General features: G+C 46.1%; 2 pseudogenes; one reads left to right on the top strand and one right to left on the bottom strand.

Annotated features, from left to right (window-relative positions):
- Positions 1-1,970: 1,970 nt before the first annotated feature.
- LOC135052381 (5S ribosomal RNA) lies at positions 1,971-2,088 on the bottom strand (annotated as a pseudogene).
- Positions 2,089-3,368: 1,280 nt separating this feature from the next.
- Positions 3,369-3,486, top strand: LOC135052403 (5S ribosomal RNA; annotated as a pseudogene).
- Positions 3,487-22,296: the final 18,810 nt, after the last annotated feature.

The raw sequence follows: 22,296 nt of genomic DNA, 5'->3' as shown, positions 1-22,296 counted from the left end.
ATGTGTGGGTGTATTGTTTTCTCTTATGGGATGCAGTGTTTTGTGATGTATAGCGCACATTCATGGGATATGGTAATAAGAGGTGCAGGCGTTTACAATATATATTAGAGCGGGCATTTTAAATATTCGTGAGAAATCAATTTGGCATTCTTAGTGGCCACACCCCTTCTGGCGTGTGGCCACGGCCATTTTTTCGGAGCGCGCCTTCGGCGCGCGCACATACTTCTGTTGGTGTGTATTTTTTTTTGGGGGGGGCACTCTCCATCTTGCCCTGGGCTCCGAAAACCCTAGTTACGCCTCTGCTCCTGATAACCACTTCAGAAGGTGGGGTTTCACATGTTCAATGTTTTCATTGTGAAACTGCCCATTTCAATTCAAAAATATCTGAAAGTTCTCAAATTTATTCAGATAAGAGGGTCTATGCCAAAAGTGAGAAGAGAGATATAGGAAGGGTAAGGTGAGCACAACAGAAATTGGGATGTGGTCCAAGATAAGGATATTTGAAGCTCTGAGATAAGGTTATTACTCAACAAAAAATTGGCAGTTTTTGAAAAAGAATAGAGAACGGCGCTTTACAATTGGAAACAACAATGTTAAAATAAAACTGGGTAATAAACAGTCATAGAGGTAGGAAGGCCCTGCTCGCAAGCTTACAATCTAAATGGAAATAGGCATTGATACACAAGGATAGGTGCTATCTATTGCATAGTTGTTTACCAGATTGCAAAATTCCTGCCTTTTCCCGGGTGACGAAAGTCCTGGTTTCGGCCCTGTTGTTGGACAATATCAATATTGGAAACACAGTAGAACTGGAGTATAAAAACTGTGGATATATCACTTGTAACCAGCAGGTGGGAGTATTACCATACAAATAACTTATCCCAATTTACTGTAGATACATCCAGCAGTCAAAAATATTAGAACAGTTACTACAATAACTACCAGTAAGGCACAGGGAGATTGTTATAAGAAAACTGGATATACCACTGTCATCGATCCAGAGTAGTGTGGGAAGCTAACACTAAATTAGTTTATATGCACAGGGGTTGATTCAGATTTGGGAGCAAAACCAAACCAACCAACCAACCAACCAACCAACCAACCAACCAACCAACCAACCAATAACTGTATCTGGAACAAACCATGTTGTTCTGCAAAAGAAGCAAATTGTTTCTGCATGCAGGGTAAATACTGGCTGCTTTTGCATATAGCAAAGAAAGAAAGGCGACTAGGCACTAGTATTATAGTAATGATTTTTAATAATTTGTGCTTAACCAAAAAAGGACAGTCTAGATACAGTTCATATCAGTGCTATTCTGTCCGTTTGGTGGTGCGCCCAGAGTCAGAAAAAAGTATGTAGAAAAATACAGAGAGAAAAAAAGACTCTTTTTGTGGGCGCACTCTTAGCAATGTGGTAAATACCATATAATATATAAAGAATATAAAACGTAGCTTTTATTAATACATCTAAACAAAGTATTGTATTTTAAGACACTGACTCACAGTACCCAGCTAGAATTGTTGACCTAATATATGTAGATAAATTGAACAATGAATCCGTACAGTGACCCCTTTTGAAGTTGTAATCGTTAGGGGAAATTATCTATACCCACCAGTACTGTGAGAAATTGGTGACTGATGAATATGAGAGGTTAAAATTAGTGAATGTTCTGGTCATTTTCCATAAAATATGGGTTGAGGTTATGCAGCCATAGATTTGGGCTGAATCCTTCCTCCCTGATCAGTACAGATAGACTGTATTAATAAGGCCACAATTGGCCAAGCATTACCAAGAACCCCACCTGGGTTTTCGTGGTACCGTATTGCTGATCGTACCTGTTAGAAGTTAAATTTTTATATTACATATAGGCGGAGAATGCCTATATTAACAGCTGACTGTAGGAAGGAAAAAAGAGGTGCTTCTGCTGTTAGTGTTGGAAGGTTGCTTACGTCCTGACAATCCTTGTGGGCCCCTACAACACTCGGTATTCCTTGGAGGTCACCCTTCCAAGTACTGACCAGGCCCAAACCGCTTAGCTTCCAAGATCTGACGAGATCGGGCATTTGTGGTATGGGATGGTAGTAGGGCATCAAAGTTCACTTAGGACACTAATGAGAGAGCACCAGAATTAGGTATAGGTCTGGAAGTATGTACATAACATCGGTAGTGAAATAGAAAGACCAAAATACAGAGTGGTGAATCTGCTGTCTGTGTTAGGCAAGAACTGCGACCTGGATCACAAATGAGAGTTCACCAAATAATTTGAAGTAGGAACAGAAGATGAAATAATCAGATATCTTAATAGAAACGTTTGGAGAGCAAAAGCACATTAATTGTACTGCGCAGAAAGTGTCACGATAATGACACAGGTTGTTAACACCCCAGGCAGTAGGGTGGCCTCCCTATGCTAATTTCAGCTAAAGGTATAGGTTGTTACTGATTATAGAGCAATGGTTCCCATAATTAGCTTGGGTCACATACGAGAAACCTGTCAATAACAGTTACTGTTCATCCATCACCCTGATCATTACCATTGAGGAGCATATGTCGACCATCAAACTGATGAATATTTGATAATTATGTTTTGTTTGTTTTTTTTTGGGGGGGGGGGAACAAAAAAAACATTTGTTACACTGTGCAAAAAGTGTCTAAATAACACTCAAAAACAATTGTTTCTGCCCCAAGCAGTAGGGTGTCCTCCTTGTACTGATTCTAATAAAGATATTGTACAATATTTATGGTTACCATAATTAGTCTGGGTTATGTGCATGAGACCTATTATTAATTCTTACTGGTCAGCATGTGAGACTATTTGCGGTATCACTGTTCCTATTGGTGTGTCCTCTCTAACTATGGGCTAAAAGCCGCTACACATTCAGCTATGATCAGCTGTATTCATTTTATGGAAAAATATAAACAAGCATTTTCTAAGATGAAGAAGTTTGAACGATACCAATGATGATTCTGGAGAATGGTATATACATCCAGATTGCTGGCAGTCACTGTGAGTATTCACTCCAAGGTGGGCGAAACACATTTTCCCACGGGACCCCCACCTTGGAGTGTTGCCTGGGGTGTTAACAACCTGTGTCATTATCGTGACACTTACTGCGCAGTACAATTAATGTGCTTTTGCTCTCCAAACGTTTCTATTAAGATATCTGATTATTTCATCTTCTGTTCCTACTTCAACTTATTCGGTGAACTCTCATTTGTGATCCAGGTCGCAGTTCTTGCCTAACACAGACAGCAGATTCACCACTCTGTATTTTGGTCTTTCTATTTCACCACCAATGTTATGTACATACTTCCAGACCTATACCTAATTCTGGTGCTCTCTCATTAGTGTCCTAAGTGAACTTTGAGGCCCTACTACCATCCCATACCACAAATGCCCGATCTCGTCTGATCTTGGAAGCTAAGCGGTTTGGGCCTGGTCAGTACTTGGAAGGGTGACCTCCAAGGAATACCGAGTGTTGTAGGGGCCCACAAGGATTGTCAGAACGTAAGCTACCTTCCAACACTAACAGCAGAAGCACCTCTTTCTTCCTTCCTACAGTCAGCTGTTAATATAGGCATTCTCCGCCTATCAGTACTATATAAATTTCTCTTCTAACAGGTACGATCAGCAATACGGTACCACGATAACCCAGGTGGGGTTCTTGGTAATGCCTGGCCAATTGTGGCCTTATTAATACAATCTATCTGTACTGATCAGGAAGGAAGGATTCAGCCCAAATCTATGACTGCATAAACTCAACCCATATCTTACGGAAAATGACCAGAACATTCACTAATTTTAACCTCTCATATTCATTAGTCACCAATTTCTCACAGTACTGGTGGGTATAGATAATTTCCCCTAACGATTACAACTTCAAAAGGGGTTACTGTACGGATTCATTCTTCAATTTATCTACATATATTAGGTCAACAATTCTAGCTGGGTACTGTGAGTAAGTGCCTTAAAATACAATACTTTGTTTAGATGTATTAATAAAAGCTACGTTTTATATTCTGTATATATTATATGGTATTTACCACATTGCTAAGAGTGCGCCCACAAAAAGAGTCTGCTTTTGCATGTAGCCCACAAATTCTGAACAGCTGTACTTTTACACTGAATGCAGATTTGAATTTGGACATATAGGAGGTCATTCCGAGTTGATCGCTAGCTGCATTCGTTCGCAGCGCAGCAATCAGGTTTAAAAACCGGCAGTTCTGCGCATGCGGCGAAATGTGCACGCGCGTCGTACAGGCACAACGAACGATGTAGTTTTGCACAGGGTCTAGTGAAGCATTTCAGTCGCACTGGTGGCCGCAGAGTGATTGACAGGAAGAGGGCGTTTTTGGGTGGCAACTGACCATTTTCAGGGAGTGTTCGGAAAAACGCAGGCGTGCCAGGAAAAACACAGGCGTGGCTGGGCGAACGCTGGGCAGGTTTGGGACGTCAAAACAGGAACAAAACTGTCTGAAGTGAATGCAAGCGCTGAGTAGGTTTTGAGCTACTCTGAAACTGAAACTTTGTAGCCGCTCTGCGATCCTTTCGTTCGCACTTCTGCTAAGCTAAAATACACTCCCAGTGGGAGGCAGCATAGCGTTTGCACGGCTGCTAAAAACTGCTAGCGAGCGATCAACTTGGAATGACCACCATACCTCTCAAAACTGCACATTTTACATCTGCCCCACATGCTGCGCAGATGCTGAATGATGGCGTCGCTGATCTGTCACTTACATAAAATGACTAGTGATGTGCACCGGACATTTTTCGGGTTTTGTGTTTTGGTTTTGGATTCGGTTCCGCGGCCGTGTTTTGGATTCGGACGCGTTTTGGCAAAACCTCCCTGAAAATTTTTTGTCGGATTCGGGTGTGTTTTGGATTCGGGTGTTTTTTTACAAAACCCCCTCAAAAACAGCTTAAATCATAGAATTTGGGGGTCATTTTGATCCCATAGTATTATTAACCTCAATAACCATAATTTCCACTCATTTCCAGTCTATTCTGAACACCTCACACCTCACAATATTATTTTTAGTCCTAAAATTTGCACCGAGGTCGTTGGATGACTAAGCTAAGCGTCCCAAGTCGCCGACACAAACACCTGGCCCATCTAGGAGTGGCACTGCAGTGTCAGACAGGATGGCACTTCAAAAAATAGTCCGCAAACAGCACATGATGCAAAGAAAAAAAGAGGTGCACCAAGGTCGCTGGATGGCTAAGCTAAGCGACCCAAGTGGCCGACACAAACACCTGGCCCATCTAGGAGTGGCACTGCAGTGTCAGACAGGATGACAGATTTAAAAAATAGTCCCCAAACAGCACATGATGCAAAGAAAAAAAGAGGTGCAATGAGGTAGCTGTGTGACTTAAGGCCCGTACACACTGGCCGATATATATCGGCCGTTCCCTTGAACGGCCGATATATCGCGGGTCCGTCGGCCAGTGTGTATGACCAATACGTCTGTGAACTCCGTCGTTCACAGACGTATCGCGCCGGCCCCGCAGCACAGCCGACGGCCAATATATCTACCGATATATTGGCGCGTCGCTGTGTGTGTACGGCGGTCGGCCGACTGTCCGTACACATGCTGCGGCGGCCGGCGGTGATTGACAGCTGAACTGGGCGGGCGTGTGTACACGCCCGCCCAGTTCATGACGTCAGTCCCCGACGGATCGGGCAGTGTGTATGTACAGCACACTGCCCGATCCGTCCAAAGATATATCTGCAGATCAATTGATCTGCAGATATATCTTTCTAGTGTGTACCCACCTTAAGCTAAGCGACCCAAGTGGCCGACACAAACACCTGGCCCATCTAGGAGTGGCACTGCAGTGTCAGACAGGATGGCAGATTTAAAAAATAGTCCCCAAACAGCACATGATGCAAAGAAAAAAAGAGGTGCAATGAGGTAGCTGTGTGACTAAGCTAAGCGACCCAAGTGGCCGACACAAACACCTGGCCCATCTAGGAGTGGCACTGCAGTTTTCTAGCGAGAGGATGAGTGCTTCCATCCTCATGTGAATCTGAACCACTAGCCATGAACATAGGCCAGTGCCTCAGCCGTTCCTTGCCACTCCGTGTCGTAAATGGCATATTGGCAAGTTTACGCTTCTCATCAGACGCTTTTAATTTTGATTTTTAGGTCATTTTACTGAACTTTTGTTTTTTGGATTTTACATGCTCTCTACTATGACATTGGGCATCGGCCTTGGCAGACGACGTTGATGGCATTTCATCGTCTCGGCCATGACTAGTGGCAGCAGCTTCAGCACGAGGTGGAAGTGGATCTTGATCTTTCCCTATTTTACCCTCCACATTTTTGTTCTCCAATTTTTAATGTGTGGAATTATATGCCAGTAATATATCAATAGCAATGGCCTACTGTACTATATATTATATACTGGTGGTCAGCAAAATTCTGCACTGTCCTCCTACTGTATATACTGTGCACAACTAAAATGCACCACAGGTATGGATGGATAGTATACTTGACGACACAGAGGTAGGTAGAGCAGTGGACTACTGTACCGTACTGCTATATATTATATACTGGTGGTCAGCAAAATTCTGCACTGTCCTCCTACTATATATACTGCGCACAACAACTAAAATGCACCACAGGTATGGATGGAAAGTATACTTGACGACACAGAGGTAGGTAGAGCAGTGGCCTACTGTACCGTACTGATATAATACTGGTGGTCACTGGTCAGCAAAATTCTGCACTGTCCTCCTACTATATACTACAATGCAGCACAGATATGGAGCGTTTTTCAGGCAGAGAACATATAATACTGGTGGTCACTGGTCAGCAAAACTCTGCACTGTCCTCCTACTATATAATACTGCTGGTCCCCAGTCCCCACAATAAAGCACACAGAGCACAGATATTTGCAAGCACACTGAGCACAGATATTTTCAGCACACTGAGCACAGATATTTGCAGCACACTGAACACAACTGAGAGAACGCTGCACACGTCCTCTCCCTATCATCTCCAATGCACGAGTGAAAATGGCGGCGACGCGCGGCTCCTTATATAGAATACGAATCTCGCGAGAATCCGACAGCGGGATGATGAAGTTCGGGCGCGCTCGGGTTAACCGAGCAAGGCGGGAGAATCCGAGTCTGCCTCGGAACCGTGTAAAATGGGTGAAGTTCGGGGGGGTTCGGATCCCGAGGAACCGAACCCGCTCATCTTTAAAAATGACGCACCATCGGTCGCACAATAAAATCTCTGACCCTATGGTTGCTGAATGTCTGTTGCAAGCAAACCGCAGGAGCCTTAACAGCTGCGTACCAAGTCAGTCGCATGCTCAGATACTTCTCTCAACACATCTGTATTTTTAAAAACAGCTCCCCATTGCCTTCCACAAATGCTTACTACCTGCCAGTAACTGCGAATAAATCCTCACAATATGGGGGCGATTCAGACCTGATCACTGCTTTGCGGTTTTGAACTGCGGGCGATAAGGTAGTAACTGCACCGCAATGCACACGCGTGTCGGACAACAACAAAGAGCATCGCCGGTCAGCGACGGGATGGTACGAAAAATCTGATCGCATGGGCGTTTGGAAGGTGATTGACAGGAAGAAGCCATCTGTGGGTGGTAACTGACAGTATAATGGGAGTGTCCGGAAAAAACGCAGGCGTTCCCAAGCATTTTCAGGGAGGGTTTCTGACGTCAGCTCTGGCCCCGATCAGCCTGTCCTCATCGCACTGTAGGAGTAAGTCCTGGGCAGCGTAGAGACTGCACAAAGTGGATTTTTGCAGGTCTGTGTACACATGGGATTGTACACTTGCATGGCGAATTTACACTCCCCCTGGAGGCGGCGCTATCCGAACGCAGGACAGCAAAGTTTGCAGCCCAGCGATCAGGTCTAAATCACCCCCTATGTCTGCCGTCGCCAATCAATCACGGCACATGCACAATGCATCTGACTCAGGTCCTAGATCATGGGTCTTCAACCTGTGTCCATCCGGCTGCTGTGGAACTATACATCCCAGCATGCCCTGTCTGAGTTTTAGCATGCCTTAATAGCAAAACTGTGGCAGGGTATGCTGCGATGTGTAGTTCCACAGCAGCTGGAGGGCACAGGTTGAAGACCCATGCCCTAGATCCATGTGTGAATGCAAAGCAATCTCCTATATTCTACAGGGATCATCCGGGTGCTTATTATGTGCACTGAGGTCTGAAATCCTTGAGTGATATTTAGGGGGAGATTCAAATGTTTGAAAAGTCAGTTGGGTGCCTGTTTTTTCCTATCTAATAGACAGGAAAAAAACAGACACCCAACCGACTTTTCAAACATTTGAAATCCACCCTTAGGGCGGGATTCAATTCTTTTCACCCCTTTCCACACTCGTTCTGATTCTTCCCTCAGGGACGTTATATCATTATTTCAGCTCGCTACCCCCGGAGTAGCAAGGCACCCAACCCTTTACACCATGGGTCTTCAACCTGTGGCCCTCCAGCTGCTGTGGAACTACACATCCCAGCATGCCCTGCCTCAGTTTTAGCAGTTATTAATAGCAAAACTGTGACAATGCATGCTGGGATGTGTAGTTCCACAGCAGCTGGAGGGCCACAGGTTGAAGACCCATGCTTTACACAGTAAACCTGATTACTATGGGCGCAATATGCGCGATAACGGAGATCATTTTAGAAAGGATATTGGGCGTGATATATCATTTGAATCTCACCCTTAGAGTGTTAAAATCTGAAAATGCTGATTTTCTGGCATTGGGTGGCTGCATATATTTTTTGTTTGGTTTAAAAGTGTGTTCATCTGCAATTGTTTAGATACATTACGTATGACCTGGTGGTATTTGGTTAATCACAGGCAACTACTGGTGAAGATGGTAAAACAATTTATCCCCTGGAATTGTAGTTGTGTCAGTCTATACTGAACAATTCCAGTCACACCCACTGTTTAAATATTACTACTGTGTGGTACTTGGACCAATAACATAACAAGATAATACTATATGGCATGATTCATACATGGCCAGGCCTCTGTCATGTATTCCAAGTAAGGGGCACATGATACAGAGTGACTGGGTGGATCCACGTGTGGTACCATGAAGAATCTTGTGCAAAAGCTGCTTGAGGCCTCCAGGCCTGGTGACAAAGGGGACACCTGTAAAGTGCCCCGAGGTTCAGGCGGCTCCAAGAATTAGGGACACCACAAAATGGGGCCGCAGTGGCAATATTGCTTTTTAAAGTATATGCTACAACTGCTCAACTTAAGTAAGAAAACAATTAATAGGCCCCAAACCTGACCCTAACCGTGATCCCTAAGCTAACCCTAATGTCTTAAGGCAGACTGGATGGATCATGTGGTTCTTATGTGCCGCAAAATTCTATGGGCCTAATTCAGACCTGATTGTAGCAGCAACTTTGTTAGCAGATGGGCAAAACCATGGGGGTAATTCCAAGTTGATCGCAGGAAGAAAATTTTTAGCAGTTGGGCAAAACCATGTGCACTGCAGGGGGGGGGGGGAGATATAACATTTTCAGAGAGAGTTAGATTTGGGTGGGTTATTTTGTTTCTGTGCAGGGTAAATACTGGCTGCTTTATTTTTACACTGCAAATTAGATTGCAGATTGAACACACCACACCCAAATCTAACTCTGTCTGCACATGTTAAATCTGCCTCCCCTGCAGTGCACATGGGTGGTAATTCCAAGTTGATCGCAGCAGGAATTCTGTTAGCAATTGGGCAAAACCATGTGCACTGCAGGAGAGGCAGATATCACATGTGCAGAGAGAGATAGATTTGGGTGGGGTGTGTTCAATCTGCAATCTAATTTGCAGTGTAAAAATAAAACAGCCAGTATTTACCCTGCACAGAAATAAAATAACCCACCCAAATCTAACTCTCACTGCAAATGTTATATCTGCCTCCCCTGCAGTGCACATGGTTTTGCCCAACTGCTAAAAAATTTCCTGCTGCGATCAACTTGGAATTACCCCCATGGTTTTGCCCAACTGCTACCAAAATTCCTGCTGCGATCAACTTGGAATTACCCCGCATGTGCACTGAAGGAGAGGGGGGGGGGGGGGGGGGGGGGGCAGATATAACATGCACAGAGAGAGTTAGAGTTGGGTGGGATATATTGTTTCTGTGCAGGGTAAATACTGGTTGGTTTATTTATTTATTTTTAATTGTGTAATTTTTACTGGAAATTTAAAAAGTTACACCCAGACATTAAAGAGGCACATGAATTGTAAGGCAAACATGAGGAATAATACAGGAGGGCATAAACAGTGTATAAATGACAAACTAAAGATTAGCCACCAAGCCATTTGACATGAGAAATGGAACAATAGCAGGATATAGTAAAAACAATGACATACAGAATACCCCAAATCAAACACTGATAACTTAATCACCACCCGAAGGCACCATTCGGGTGTACACATGAGAGAACCAGATTTATAATGGGGCATAGGTGACATACCATTAATGAAAATATAAATAACTCACATCCATCAGAATATCAAAACAAAAAGCCTCACATTCCCCCACACCCAATATACCCTAACCTACAAACAAAACAAATACACAAAATAAAATAGACACCCAAAGCAAACCTCCCTGTATAACCTAACCCCAACCTAGCCATACCTGGATCCCCATAAGAACCCCATCCCTAACTACACTACACCTAAATGCCTAACATCCTTCCACCCCCCAACCCCATAACACAGGATAAGTATACCGTATAATTGACAGGGGCACCTAAAATAAATGGCCATAAACTAAGTGGAGCATGTTATACCCGCAGAATAGTAGTGATGAGCGGGTTCGGTTTCTCCCCGAACTTCACCTTGTTTACACGGGTCCGAGGCAGGTTAGAACCTTCCCGCCTTGCTCGGCTAACCCGAGCGCGCCCGAACGTCATCATCCCGCTGTCGGATTCTCGCGAGATTCGGATTCTATATAAGCAGCCGCGCATCACCGTCATTTTCACTCGTGCATTGGAGATGATAGGGAGAGGACGTGGCTGGCGTCCTCTCCGTTTATTGTAGAAGACAGAACTTGGGCCCTCATTCCGAGTTGATCGCTCGGTATTTTTCATCGCATCGCAGTGAAATTCCGCTTAGTACGCATGCGCAATATTCGCACTGCGACTGCGCCAAGTAATTTTACAATGGAGATAGTATTTTTACTCACGGCTTTTTCATCGCTCCGGCGATCGTAATGTGATTGACAGGAAATGGGTGTTACTGGGCGGAAACAGGCCGTTTTATGGGCGTGCGGGAAAAAACGCTACCGTTTCCGGAAAAAACGCAGGAGTGGCCGGGGAAACGGGGGAGTGTCTGGGCGAACGCTGGGTGTGTTTGTGACGTCAAAACAGGAACGACAAGCACTGAACTGATCGCACAGGCAGAGTAAGTCTGAAGCTACTCTGAAACTGCTAAGTAGTTAGTAATCGCAATATTGCGAATACATCGGTCGCAATTTTAAGAAGCTAAGATTCACTCCCAGTAGGCGGCGGCTTAGCGTGTGTAACTCTGCTAAAATCGCCTTGCGAGCGATCAACTCGGAATGAGGGCCTTGATTCATTGGTTGTTTATTGCTTAATTGTGGGGAGGATTGGGGAGCAGCTGTTAGGAGTACAGTGCAGAGTTTTGCTGATAAGTGACCACCAGTTTTTATCCGTTCTCTGCCTGAAAAAAAAGCTCCATACCATATCTGTGCTCAGTGTGCTGCATAATATATCTGTGCTGAGTGCTCACACTGCTTAATTGTGGGGACTGGGGAGCAGCTGTCACGATCCGGGTATCTGGACGCCATTACTTACCCTTCAGATGCCTCCTAAGGCTGGCTCAGCGTTCCAGGACCGGATCCCGCTGTTCCTGAGTTTCCACATGCAGAATGTCAGAGTGGTGATTTCATCAGCCGCGGCCTCCGCTGTGCCCGCGTGGTTAAATGTGCGCTTGTCAGTCTGGCGTCTCCTGTCTCCCGTGGCCGGCGTCGCCATTACTGTTTCAATTCTCACATGGATTACAAACCAAACTTCCCTCCAAGTGTCTGCATGGGCGCAGCCATCTTGGATTTTGTCATCTGATTATTTCCACCAATCTGCTGTCTGTATTGTTGATTTGCATAATTGCCTAGCCAACCCCTTCCTTGCTGCAGGTATAAGTATGCTGTGCCTGAGCAAGGAAGGCGTCAGTGCTTTGGTTGTCTAACCTAGTTCCAGTTTGTCTCTCTCCTGTGGTTGTCTTCCAGGTTCCAGCTCCTGTCTCCAGACTTCTGCTATAGAGACCCGCACCAGCATTCCATCTGCGGTGCAGCCTGACTCTCCGATCCATTCTGGACTCACCTGTTTCCAGCTACAACAATCACCTGCTTCCAGCCCAGCTTCCAGCAGTGTACAGCTTCTCTTAAAGGGCCGGTGTCCTTTCTGCAGTTTACCACTCTCCACCGGTATTATTATTTCACCGCTCTCAAACAATCACCTGCTTCCAGCCCAGCTTCCAGCAGTGTATAGCTTCTCTTAAAGGGCCGGTGTCCTTTTCTGCAGTTTACCACTCTCCACCGGTATTATTATTTCACCGCTCTCAAACTCCAAACTTCATTATTATTTCATCGCTCTCAAGTTCGTTTATTATTTAACTGGTTCCAGCCAGTATCCACTCCGTACCAACAACAGTCTGGTTCCAGCCAGTATCCACAGCAGCCGTTTTACCTTCAGCAGCCCAGCCTTTCCTGGAACATCAGCTGGTACGATCCTGGGTTCTCTCCATTGCTACAGTCAGGCCTGGTAAGGACTTTCCAACTAGAAGATTATAAGAACTGTCTCACACTACCAGTGCCTGTGGCCCTTGCCACCCTGTAGTACCCAGGAATTGTATTTATCCTCTGTTGACTTTTATGTTTCCTTTTACTGCTGCTGTGTTACGGAGTTTGTCATAATAAACATCATTGACTTTTATTCTGGTTGTCGTGGTCACGCCTTTGGGCAGTTATTCTACATGTTACTTACATGTCTAGGGGTCTGATACAACCTCCCAGGTTCCGTTACATCTCAGCCCCTACAACTGAGGCTGCCTCCCGTCAGCTCAGGCCCTCAGTTGTGACAGTAAGCACTGACCTAATGAATCCAGCCGGAGACCAGGATCAAGCGGCCAGGCCGATGCAAGAACTGGCAGCCCGACTTGAACATCAGGAGGCTGCACAGGGCCACATCATCCGCTGTCTCCAGGATCTCTCTACACGGCTGGATGGGATTCAAACGACCCTCCGTGGACCTGGCACGTCCGGTGCGTCCACTACAGTGACACCAGCTGTAACCCCACCCACCTTACCCATTTCCAGTCCACATCTTCATCTTCCAACGCCAGCAAAATTTGATGGATCTCCAAGGTTCTGCAGGGGATTTCTCAATCAATGTGAAATCCACTTTGAGCTTCTACCTGGCAATTTCTTCAGTGACCGTACCAAAATTGCCTATATCATCTCCCTTCTCAGTGGCTCAGCCCTTGACTGGGCATCACCTTTATGGGAGAAGTCTGATCCCCTGCTATCCTCCTATACTGACTTTGTAGCTACATTCAGGTGCATCTTCGACGAGCCAGGCCGGATAACATCTGCTTCATCTGAGATTCTCCGTTTACGCCAGGGAACACGTACTGTGGGACAGTATCTTATACAGTTTAAAATCCTGGCATCCGAACTGGCATGGAACGACGAGGCCCTGTATGCTGCATTCTGGCATGGCTTATCAGAACGCATCAAGGATGAGTTAGCTACCAGAGACTTGCCCTCTAAGTTGGATGAGCTAATTTCTCTTTGCACGAAGGTTGATCTACGTTTCAGAGAGAGAGCAACCGAGCGAGGAAGATCATCTACTCCTAAATCTTCTGCTCCTCCTCCTCGTCAACCATCTCCATCCAAGGATGAGCCTATGCAAATTAGTCGTTCCCGTCTATCTCCCGCTGAGCGCCGAAGACGTCTCTCTGAGTCTCTCTGTCTCTACTGTGCAGCTCCGTCGCACACTATCAATGCCTGTCCCAAACGTCCGGGAAACTCCAGATCCTAGCTCGCCAAGGAGAGGGCCGGCTAGGAGTAATGATCTCCTCTCCATCTCCTCATGACTGTAACCTCCCAGTGTCGCTCCAAATTGCTCAACGTTACAGGAACGTCATTGCCCTCCTTGATTCCGGAGCAGCTGGGAATTTCATAACCGAAGCTTATGTTAAACGGTGGTCCCTACCCACCGAGAGACTGTCCTCGTCCATCTCTTTGACTGCCGTGGATGGCAGCAAGATTTTTGACGCAGTCATTTCCTTAAGGACTCTTCCAGTTCGTCTGAGAGTGGGAGTTCTTCATTCTGAGTATATTTCTTTTTTAGTGATTCCAAGAGCCACACATCCAGTGGTTTTAGGCCTTCCATGGCTCCGTCTCCACAACCCATCAATTGACTGGACGACTACGCAAATACTGGCATGGGGTCCCTCCTGTGCTGAGACTTGTTTAGCCAAAGTTCTTCCTGTTTGTTCTTCCTTCCCCAGGTCATCTGATGTTCCGCCTCCTCCGTATCAAGACTTCACGGACGTGTTCAGTAAAGCCTCTGCTGATATCCTTCCTCCTCATAGAGAATGGGACTGCCCAATCGACCTCATTCCAGGGAAGGTTCCACCGCGAGGCCGAACTTATCCGTTGTCTCTGCCTGAGACACACTCCATGGAAGAGTACATCAAAGAGAACCTGGCGAAGGGTTTCATCCGACCATCTTCTTCTCCAGCCGGCGCAGGCTTCTTCTTCGTTAAGAAGAAAGACGGTGGTCTGCGTCCGTGCATCGACTACAGAGGCCTGAACGACATTACCGTCAAGAACCGATACCCTTTACCCCTGATTACCGAGCTCTTTGATAGAGTTAGTGGTGCAACTATTTTCACAAAGCTGGACTTGAGGGGTGCCTACAATCTCATCCGAATCCGTGAGGGTGACGAGTGGAAGACCGCCTTTAACACCCGTGACGGACATTATGAGTACCTCGTCATGCCCTTCGGATTGAGCAACGCTCCAGCAGTCTTCCAGCACTTCGTGAATGAGATTTTCAGGGACATCTTGTACCGCCATGTCGTGGTTTATCTAGACGACATCCTCATCTTTGCTAATAATCTCGAAGATCATCGTTTCTGGGTAAAAGAGGTTCTTTCCCGTCTCCGTGTCAATCACCTCTATTGTAAATTGGAGAAGTGTGTGTTTGAAGTTAAAACCATTCCGTTTCTAGGTTACATTGTGTCCGGTTCCGGACTAGAGATGGATCCTGAGAAACTCCAAGCAATCCAGAATTGGCCTATACCCTTAAGCCTCAAAGGGGTCCAGAGGTTCTTAGGGTTCGCCAATTATTATAGAAAATTTATACGAGACTTTTCCACCATTGTGGCGCCTATCACTGCATTAACCAAGAAAGGTGCTAATCCGTCCAAGTGGTCCGAGGAAGCTACACAGGCCTTTCACCTTCTGAAGCAACGGTTCATCTCTGCACCAGTTCTGAAACAGCCCGACACCGACTCTCCTTTTATCTTAGAGGTAGATGCCTCCTCCGTTGGAGTAGGAGCAGTGTTATCCCAGAGGGCCAAAGATGGACATCTACATCCTTGCAGTTTCTTCTCCCGGAAGTTCTCCCCAGCTGAGCGCAACTATGCCATTGGCGATCAGGAGTTGCTAGCCATCAAGCTCGCTCTGGAGGAGTGGAGATACCTGTTGGAGGGAGCTTCCCACTCAATCACCATACTTACCGACCACAAAAATCTTTTATATCTCAAAGGCGCACAATGTCTGAATCCTCGTCAGGCCAGATGGGCACTTTTCTTCTCTAGGTTTGACTTTAAACTCCAGTTCTGTCCGGGTTCTCAGAATCGTAAGGCCGATGCCCTTTCCCGCTCATGGGAGCAAGAAAATGAGTCCGAGTCTGCAGACAAGCATCCTATTATTAATCCGTTGGCATTCTCCACGGTAGGGATGGACTCTACGCCTCCACCAGGGAAAAGTTTTGTTAAGCCAGTTCTAAGGAAGAAGCTCATGCATTGGGCCCATGCTTCCCGTTTTGCTGGACATACAGGCATTCAGAAAACCCTTGAATTTATTTCTAGGTCCTACTGGTGGCCAACTCTGAAGAAGGACGTTATGGAATTTATTGCCTCCTGCCCAAAGTGTGCCCAACACAAAGTCTCCCGCCAGTCGCCTGCGGGGCAACTGGTTCCATTATCTGTTCCCCGTCGACCTTGGACCCATTTGTCGATGGACTTTGTTTCCGATCTACCTATCTGCAACAAGTTTAATACCATCTGGGTGGTAGTTGACCGGTTCACCAAGATGGCACATTTCATCCCTCTCACCGGTCTTCCGTCAGCTTCCAAGTTGGCTCAAGTGTTTATACAAGAGATCTTCCGACTTCACGGTCTTCCTGAAGAGATCATCTCGGATCGTGGAGTACAATTTGTAGCCAAATTTTGGCGAAGTTTGTGTCAAGCCCTCCAAGTCAAGTTAAAGTTTTCCACGGCTTACCATCCTCAGACCAATGGTCAAACCGAGAGGGTGAATCAGGACTTGGAGGCCTTCCTCCGTATATATGTGTCTTCCTCTCAAGATGACTGGGTTCAACTCCTTCCTTGGGCCGAGTTCAGCCACAACAATCAATACCATTCCTCATCTTCTTCTACACCATTCTTCATTAATTATGGATTCCACCCTAAAGTCCCAGAATTCCAACCGCTTCCCGCAACTTCTGTTCCAGCAGTGGATGTCACCTTGCGTCAGTTTTCAAATAACTGGAGGAACGTCCGCGCAGCCCTGCTTAAAGCCTCATTCAGGTATAAGAAGTTTGCCGATAGGAAGCGTAGAGCGGTTCCTGCTCTCAAGGTGGGTGATCGTGTGTGGCTGTCCACGAAGAATTTGAGGTTGAGAGTTCCCAGCATGAAATTTGCACCTCGCTACATCGGACCCTTCAAGATTGAACAAGTCATCAATCCTGTTGCCTACAGGTTACAGTTACCATCCTTCTTGAAAATACCCAGGACATTTCATGTTTCTTTGTTGAAACCGCTGATCCTGAATCGGTTTCATTCCGCACTTCCTCCAGCTCCCAAAGTTCAGACTCAACGGGGAGTCGAGTACGAGGTGGCCAAGATTTTGGACTCACGTTTCCGTTACGGTCAGTTACAATACCTCATTGACTGGAAGGGCTATAGTCCTGAAGAACGCTCTTGGACCAATGCCTCAGACGTCCATGCTCCTGCCTTGGTCCGAAATTTCCACGCAAAAGTTTCCTTTAAAGCCTAAGAAGTGTCCTGGGGCCACTCCTAAAGGGGGGGTGCTGTCACGATCCGGGTATCTGGACGCCATTACTTACCCTTCAGATGCCTCCTAAGGCTGGCTCAGCGTTCCAGGACCGGATCCCGCTGTTCCTGAGTTTCCACATGCAGAATGTCAGAGTGGTGATTTCATCAGCCGCGGCCTCCGCTGTGCCCGCGTGGTTAAATGTGCGCTTGTCAGTCTGGCGTCTCCTGTCTCCCGTGGCCGGCGTCGCCATTACTGTTTCAATTCTCACATGGATTACAAACCAAACTTCCCTCCAAGTGTCTGCATGGGCGCAGCCATCTTGGATTTTGTCATCTGATTATTTCCACCAATCTGCTGTCTGTATTGTTGATTTGCATAATTGCCTAGCCAACCCCTTCCTTGCTGCAGGTATAAGTATGCTGTGCCTGAGCAAGGAAGGCGTCAGTGCTTTGGTTGTCTAACCTAGTTCCAGTTTGTCTCTCTCCTGTGGTTGTCTTCCAGGTTCCAGCTCCTGTCTCCAGACTTCTGCTATAGAGACCCGCACCAGCATTCCATCTGCGGTGTAGCCTGACTCTCCGATCCATTCTGGACTCACCTGTTTCCAGCTACAACAATCACCTGCTTCCAGCCCAGCTTCCAGCAGTGTACAGCTTCTCTTAAAGGGCCGGTGTCCTTTCTGCAGTTTACCACTCTCCACCGGTATTATTATTTCACCGCTCTCAAACAATCACCTGCTTCCAGCCCAGCTTCCAGCAGTGTATAGCTTCTCTTAAAGGGCCGGTGTCCTTTTCTGCAGTTTACCACTCTCCACCGGTATTATTATTTCACCGCTCTCAAACTCCAAACTTCATTATTATTTCATCGCTCTCAAGTTCGTTTATTATTTAACTGGTTCCAGCCAGTATCCACTCCGTACCAACAACAGTCTGGTTCCAGCCAGTATCCACAGCAGCCGTTTTACCTTCAGCAGCCCAGCCTTTCCTGGAACATCAGCTGGTACGATCCTGGGTTCTCTCCATTGCTACAGTCAGGCCTGGTAAGGACTTTCCAACTAGAAGATTATAAGAACTGTCTCACACTACCAGTGCCTGTGGCCCTTGCCACCCTGTAGTACCCAGGAATTGTATTTATCCTCTGTTGACTTTTATGTTTCCTTTTACTGCTGCTGTGTTACGGAGTTTGTCATAATAAACATCATTGACTTTTATCCTGGTTGTCATGGTCACGCCTTCGGGCAGTTATTCTACATGTTACTTACATGTCTAGGGGTCTGATACAACCTCCCAGGTTCCGTTACATCTCAGCCCCTACAACTGAGGCTGCCTCCCGTCAGCTCAGGCCCTCAGTTGTGACAGCAGCTATAGCAGGAGTACAGTGCAGAGTTTTGCTGACAGTGACCACCAGTATACGTTGTCTGCCTGAAAAACACTCCATATCTGTGCTCAGTGTGCTGCTTTATTGTGGGGACTGGGAGTGGGGACCACCAGTATAATTAATATTATATAGGAGGAGTACAGTGCAGAGTGCACTGCTGTACCTACCTCTGTGTCGTCATCCATTAAGTATACTATCCATCTACATTCTATACCTGTGGTGCATTTTAGACAGTTTTGCAGTTTGCTGACAGTGTCCACCAGTTTATTATATATATACTTATAGCAGTACGGTAGGCCACTGCTGTACCTACCTCTGTGTCGTCACTCGTCATCCATTAAGTATACTATCCATCTAAATTCTATACCTGTGGTGCATTTTAGACAGTTTTGCAGTTTGCTGACAGTGTCCACCAGTATACTATATATATACTTATAGCAGTACGGTAGGCCACTGCTGTACCTACCTCTGTGTCATCACTCGTCATCCATTAAGTATACTATCCATCTACATTCTATACCTGTGGTGCATTTTAGACAGTTTTGCAGTTTGCTGACAGTGTCCACCAGTTTATTATATATATACTTATAGCAGTACGGTAGGCCACTGCTGTACCTACCTCTGTGTTGTCACTCGTCATCCATTAAGTATACTATCCATCTACATTCTATACCTGTGGTGCATTTTAGACAGTTTTACAGTTTGCTGACAGTGTCCACCAGTTTATTATATATATACTTATAGCAGTACGGTAGGCCACTGCTGTACCTACTTCTGTGTCGTCACTCGTCATCCATTAAGTATACTATCCATCTACATTCTATACCTGTGGTGCATTTTAGACAGTTTTCCAGTTTGCTGACAGTGTCCACCAGTATACTATATATATACTTATAGCAGTACGGTAGGCCACTGCTGTACCTACCTCTGTGTCATCACTCGTCATCCATTAAGTATACTATCCATCTACATTCTATACCTGTGGTGCATTTTAGACAGTTTTGTAGTTTGCTGACAGTGTCCACTAGTATACTATATATATACTTATAGCAGTACGGTAGGCCACTGCTGTACCTACCTCTGTGTCGTCACTCGTCATCCATTAAGTATACTATCCATCTACATTCTATACCTGTGGTGCATTTTAGACAGTTTTGCAGTTTGCTGACAGTGTCCACCAGTATACTATATATATACTTATAGCAGTACGGTAGGCCACTGCTGTACCTACCTCTGTGTCGTCACTCGTCATCCATTAAGTATACTATCCATCTACATTCTATACCTGTGGTGCATTTTAGACAGTTTTGCAGTTTGTTGACAGTGTCCACCAGTATACTATATATATACTTATAGCAGTACGGTAGGCCCCTGCTGTACCTACCTCTGTGTCGTCACTCGTCATCCATTAAGTATACTATCCATCTACATTCTATACCTGTGGTGCATTTTAGACAGTTTTGCACAGTAAATATAGTAGTAGGCAATTGCTATTGAAACTGGCATATAATTCCACACATTAAAAAATGGAGAACAAAAATGTGGAGGTTAAAGGGAAAGATCAAGACCCACTTCCACCTCGTGCTGAAGCTGCTGCCACTAGTCATGGCCGAGACGATGAAATGCCATCAACGTCGTCTGCCAAGGCCAATGCCCAATGTCATAGTAGAGAGCATGTAAAATCAAAAACACAAAAGTTCAGTAAAATGACCCAAAAATCAAAAAAGCGTCTGAGGAGAAACGTAAACTTGCCAATATGCCATTTATGACACGGAGTGGCAAGGAACGGCTGAGGCCCTGGCCTATGTTCATGGCTAGTGGTTCAGCTTCACATGAGGATGGAAGCACTCATCCTCTCGCTAGAAAAAAGAAAAGACTAAAGCTGGCAAAAGCACAGCAAAGAACTGTGCGTTCTTCAAAATCACAAATCCCCAAGGAGAGTCCAATTGTGTCGGTTGCGATGCCTGACCTTCCCAACACTGGACGGGAAGAGCTTGCGCCTTCCACAATTTGCACGCCCCCTGCAAGTGCTGTAGTCGCAGTCCAGTTCCTGATAGTCAAATTGAAGATGTCACTGTTGAAGTACACCAGGATGAGGATATGGGTGTTGCTGGCGCTGGGGAGGAAATTGACAAGGAGGATTCTGATGGTGAAGTGGTTTGTTTAAGTCAGGCACCCGGGGAGACACCTGTTGTCCGTGGGAGGAATATGGCCATTGACATGCCTGGTCAAAATACAAAAAAAATCAGCTCTTCGGTGTGGAATTATTTCAACACAAATTCGGACAACAGGTGTCAAGCCGTGTGTTGCCTTTGTCAAGCTGTAATAAATAGGGGTAAGGATGTTAACCACCTCGGAACATCCTCCCTTATACGTCACCTGCAGCGCATTCATCATAAGTCAGTGACAAGTTCAAAAACTTTGGGTGACAGCGGAAGCAGTCAACTGACAACTAAATCCCCTCCTCTTGTAACCAAGCTCCTGCAAACCACACCACCAACTCCCTCAGTGTCAATTTCCTCCTTACCCAGGAAAGCCAATAGTCCTGCAGGCCATGTCACTGTCAAGTCTGACGAGTCCTCTCCTGCCTGGGATTCTTCCGATGCATCCTTGAGTGTAACGCCTACTCCTGCTGGCGCTGCTGTTGTTGCTGCTGGGAGTTGATCGTCATCCAAGAGGAAAAGTCGGAAGACCACTTGTACTACTTCCAGTAAGCAATTGACTGTCCAACAGTCCTTTGCGAGGAAGATGAAATATCACAGCAGTCATCCTGCTGCAAAGCAGATAACTCAGGCCTTGGCAGCCTGGGCGGTGAGAAACGTGGTTCCGGTATCCATCGTTAATTCAGAGGCAACTATAGACTTGATTGAGGTACTGTGTCCCCGGTACCAAATACCATCTAGGTTCCATTTCTCTAGGCAGGCGATACCGAAAATGTACACAGACCTCAGAAAAAGACTCACCAGTGTCCTAAAAAATGCAGTTGTACCCAATGTCCACTTAACCACGGACATGTGGACAAGTGGAGCAGGGCAGACTCAGGACTATATGACTGTGACAGCCCACTGGGTAGATGTATTGCCTCCCGCAGCAAGAACAGCAGCGGCGGCACCAGTAGCAGCATCTCGCAAACGCCAACTCGTTCCTAGGCAGGCTACGCTTTGTATCACCGCTTTCCAGAATAGGCACACAGCTGACAACCTCTTACGGCAACTGAGGAAGATCATCGCAGAATGGCTTACCCCAATTGGACTCTCCTGGGGATTCGTGACATCGGACAACGCCAGCAATATTGTGCGTGCATTACATCTGGGCAAATTCCAGCATGTCCCATGTTTTGCACATACATTGAATTTGGTGGTGCAGAATTATTTAAAAAACGACAGGGGCGTGCAAGAGATGCTGTCGGTGGCCCGAAGAATTGCGGGCCACTTTCGGCATTCAGGCACCGCGTACAGAAGACTGGAGCACCACCAAACATTCCTGAACCTGCCCTGCTATCATCTGAAGCAAGAGGTGGTAACGAGGTGGAATTCAACCCTCTATATGCTTCAGGGGATGGAGGAGCAGCAAAAGGCCATTCAAGCCTATACATCTGCCCATGATATAGG

Source organism: Pseudophryne corroboree, chromosome 2 (assembly GCF_028390025.1).
Source record: "Pseudophryne corroboree isolate aPseCor3 chromosome 2, aPseCor3.hap2, whole genome shotgun sequence".
NCBI classification, from domain to species: domain Eukaryota; kingdom Metazoa; phylum Chordata; class Amphibia; order Anura; family Myobatrachidae; genus Pseudophryne; species Pseudophryne corroboree.
Note: the sequence above shows the minus strand (reverse complement) of the source record. Positions and strands in the feature narration are given on the sequence as shown.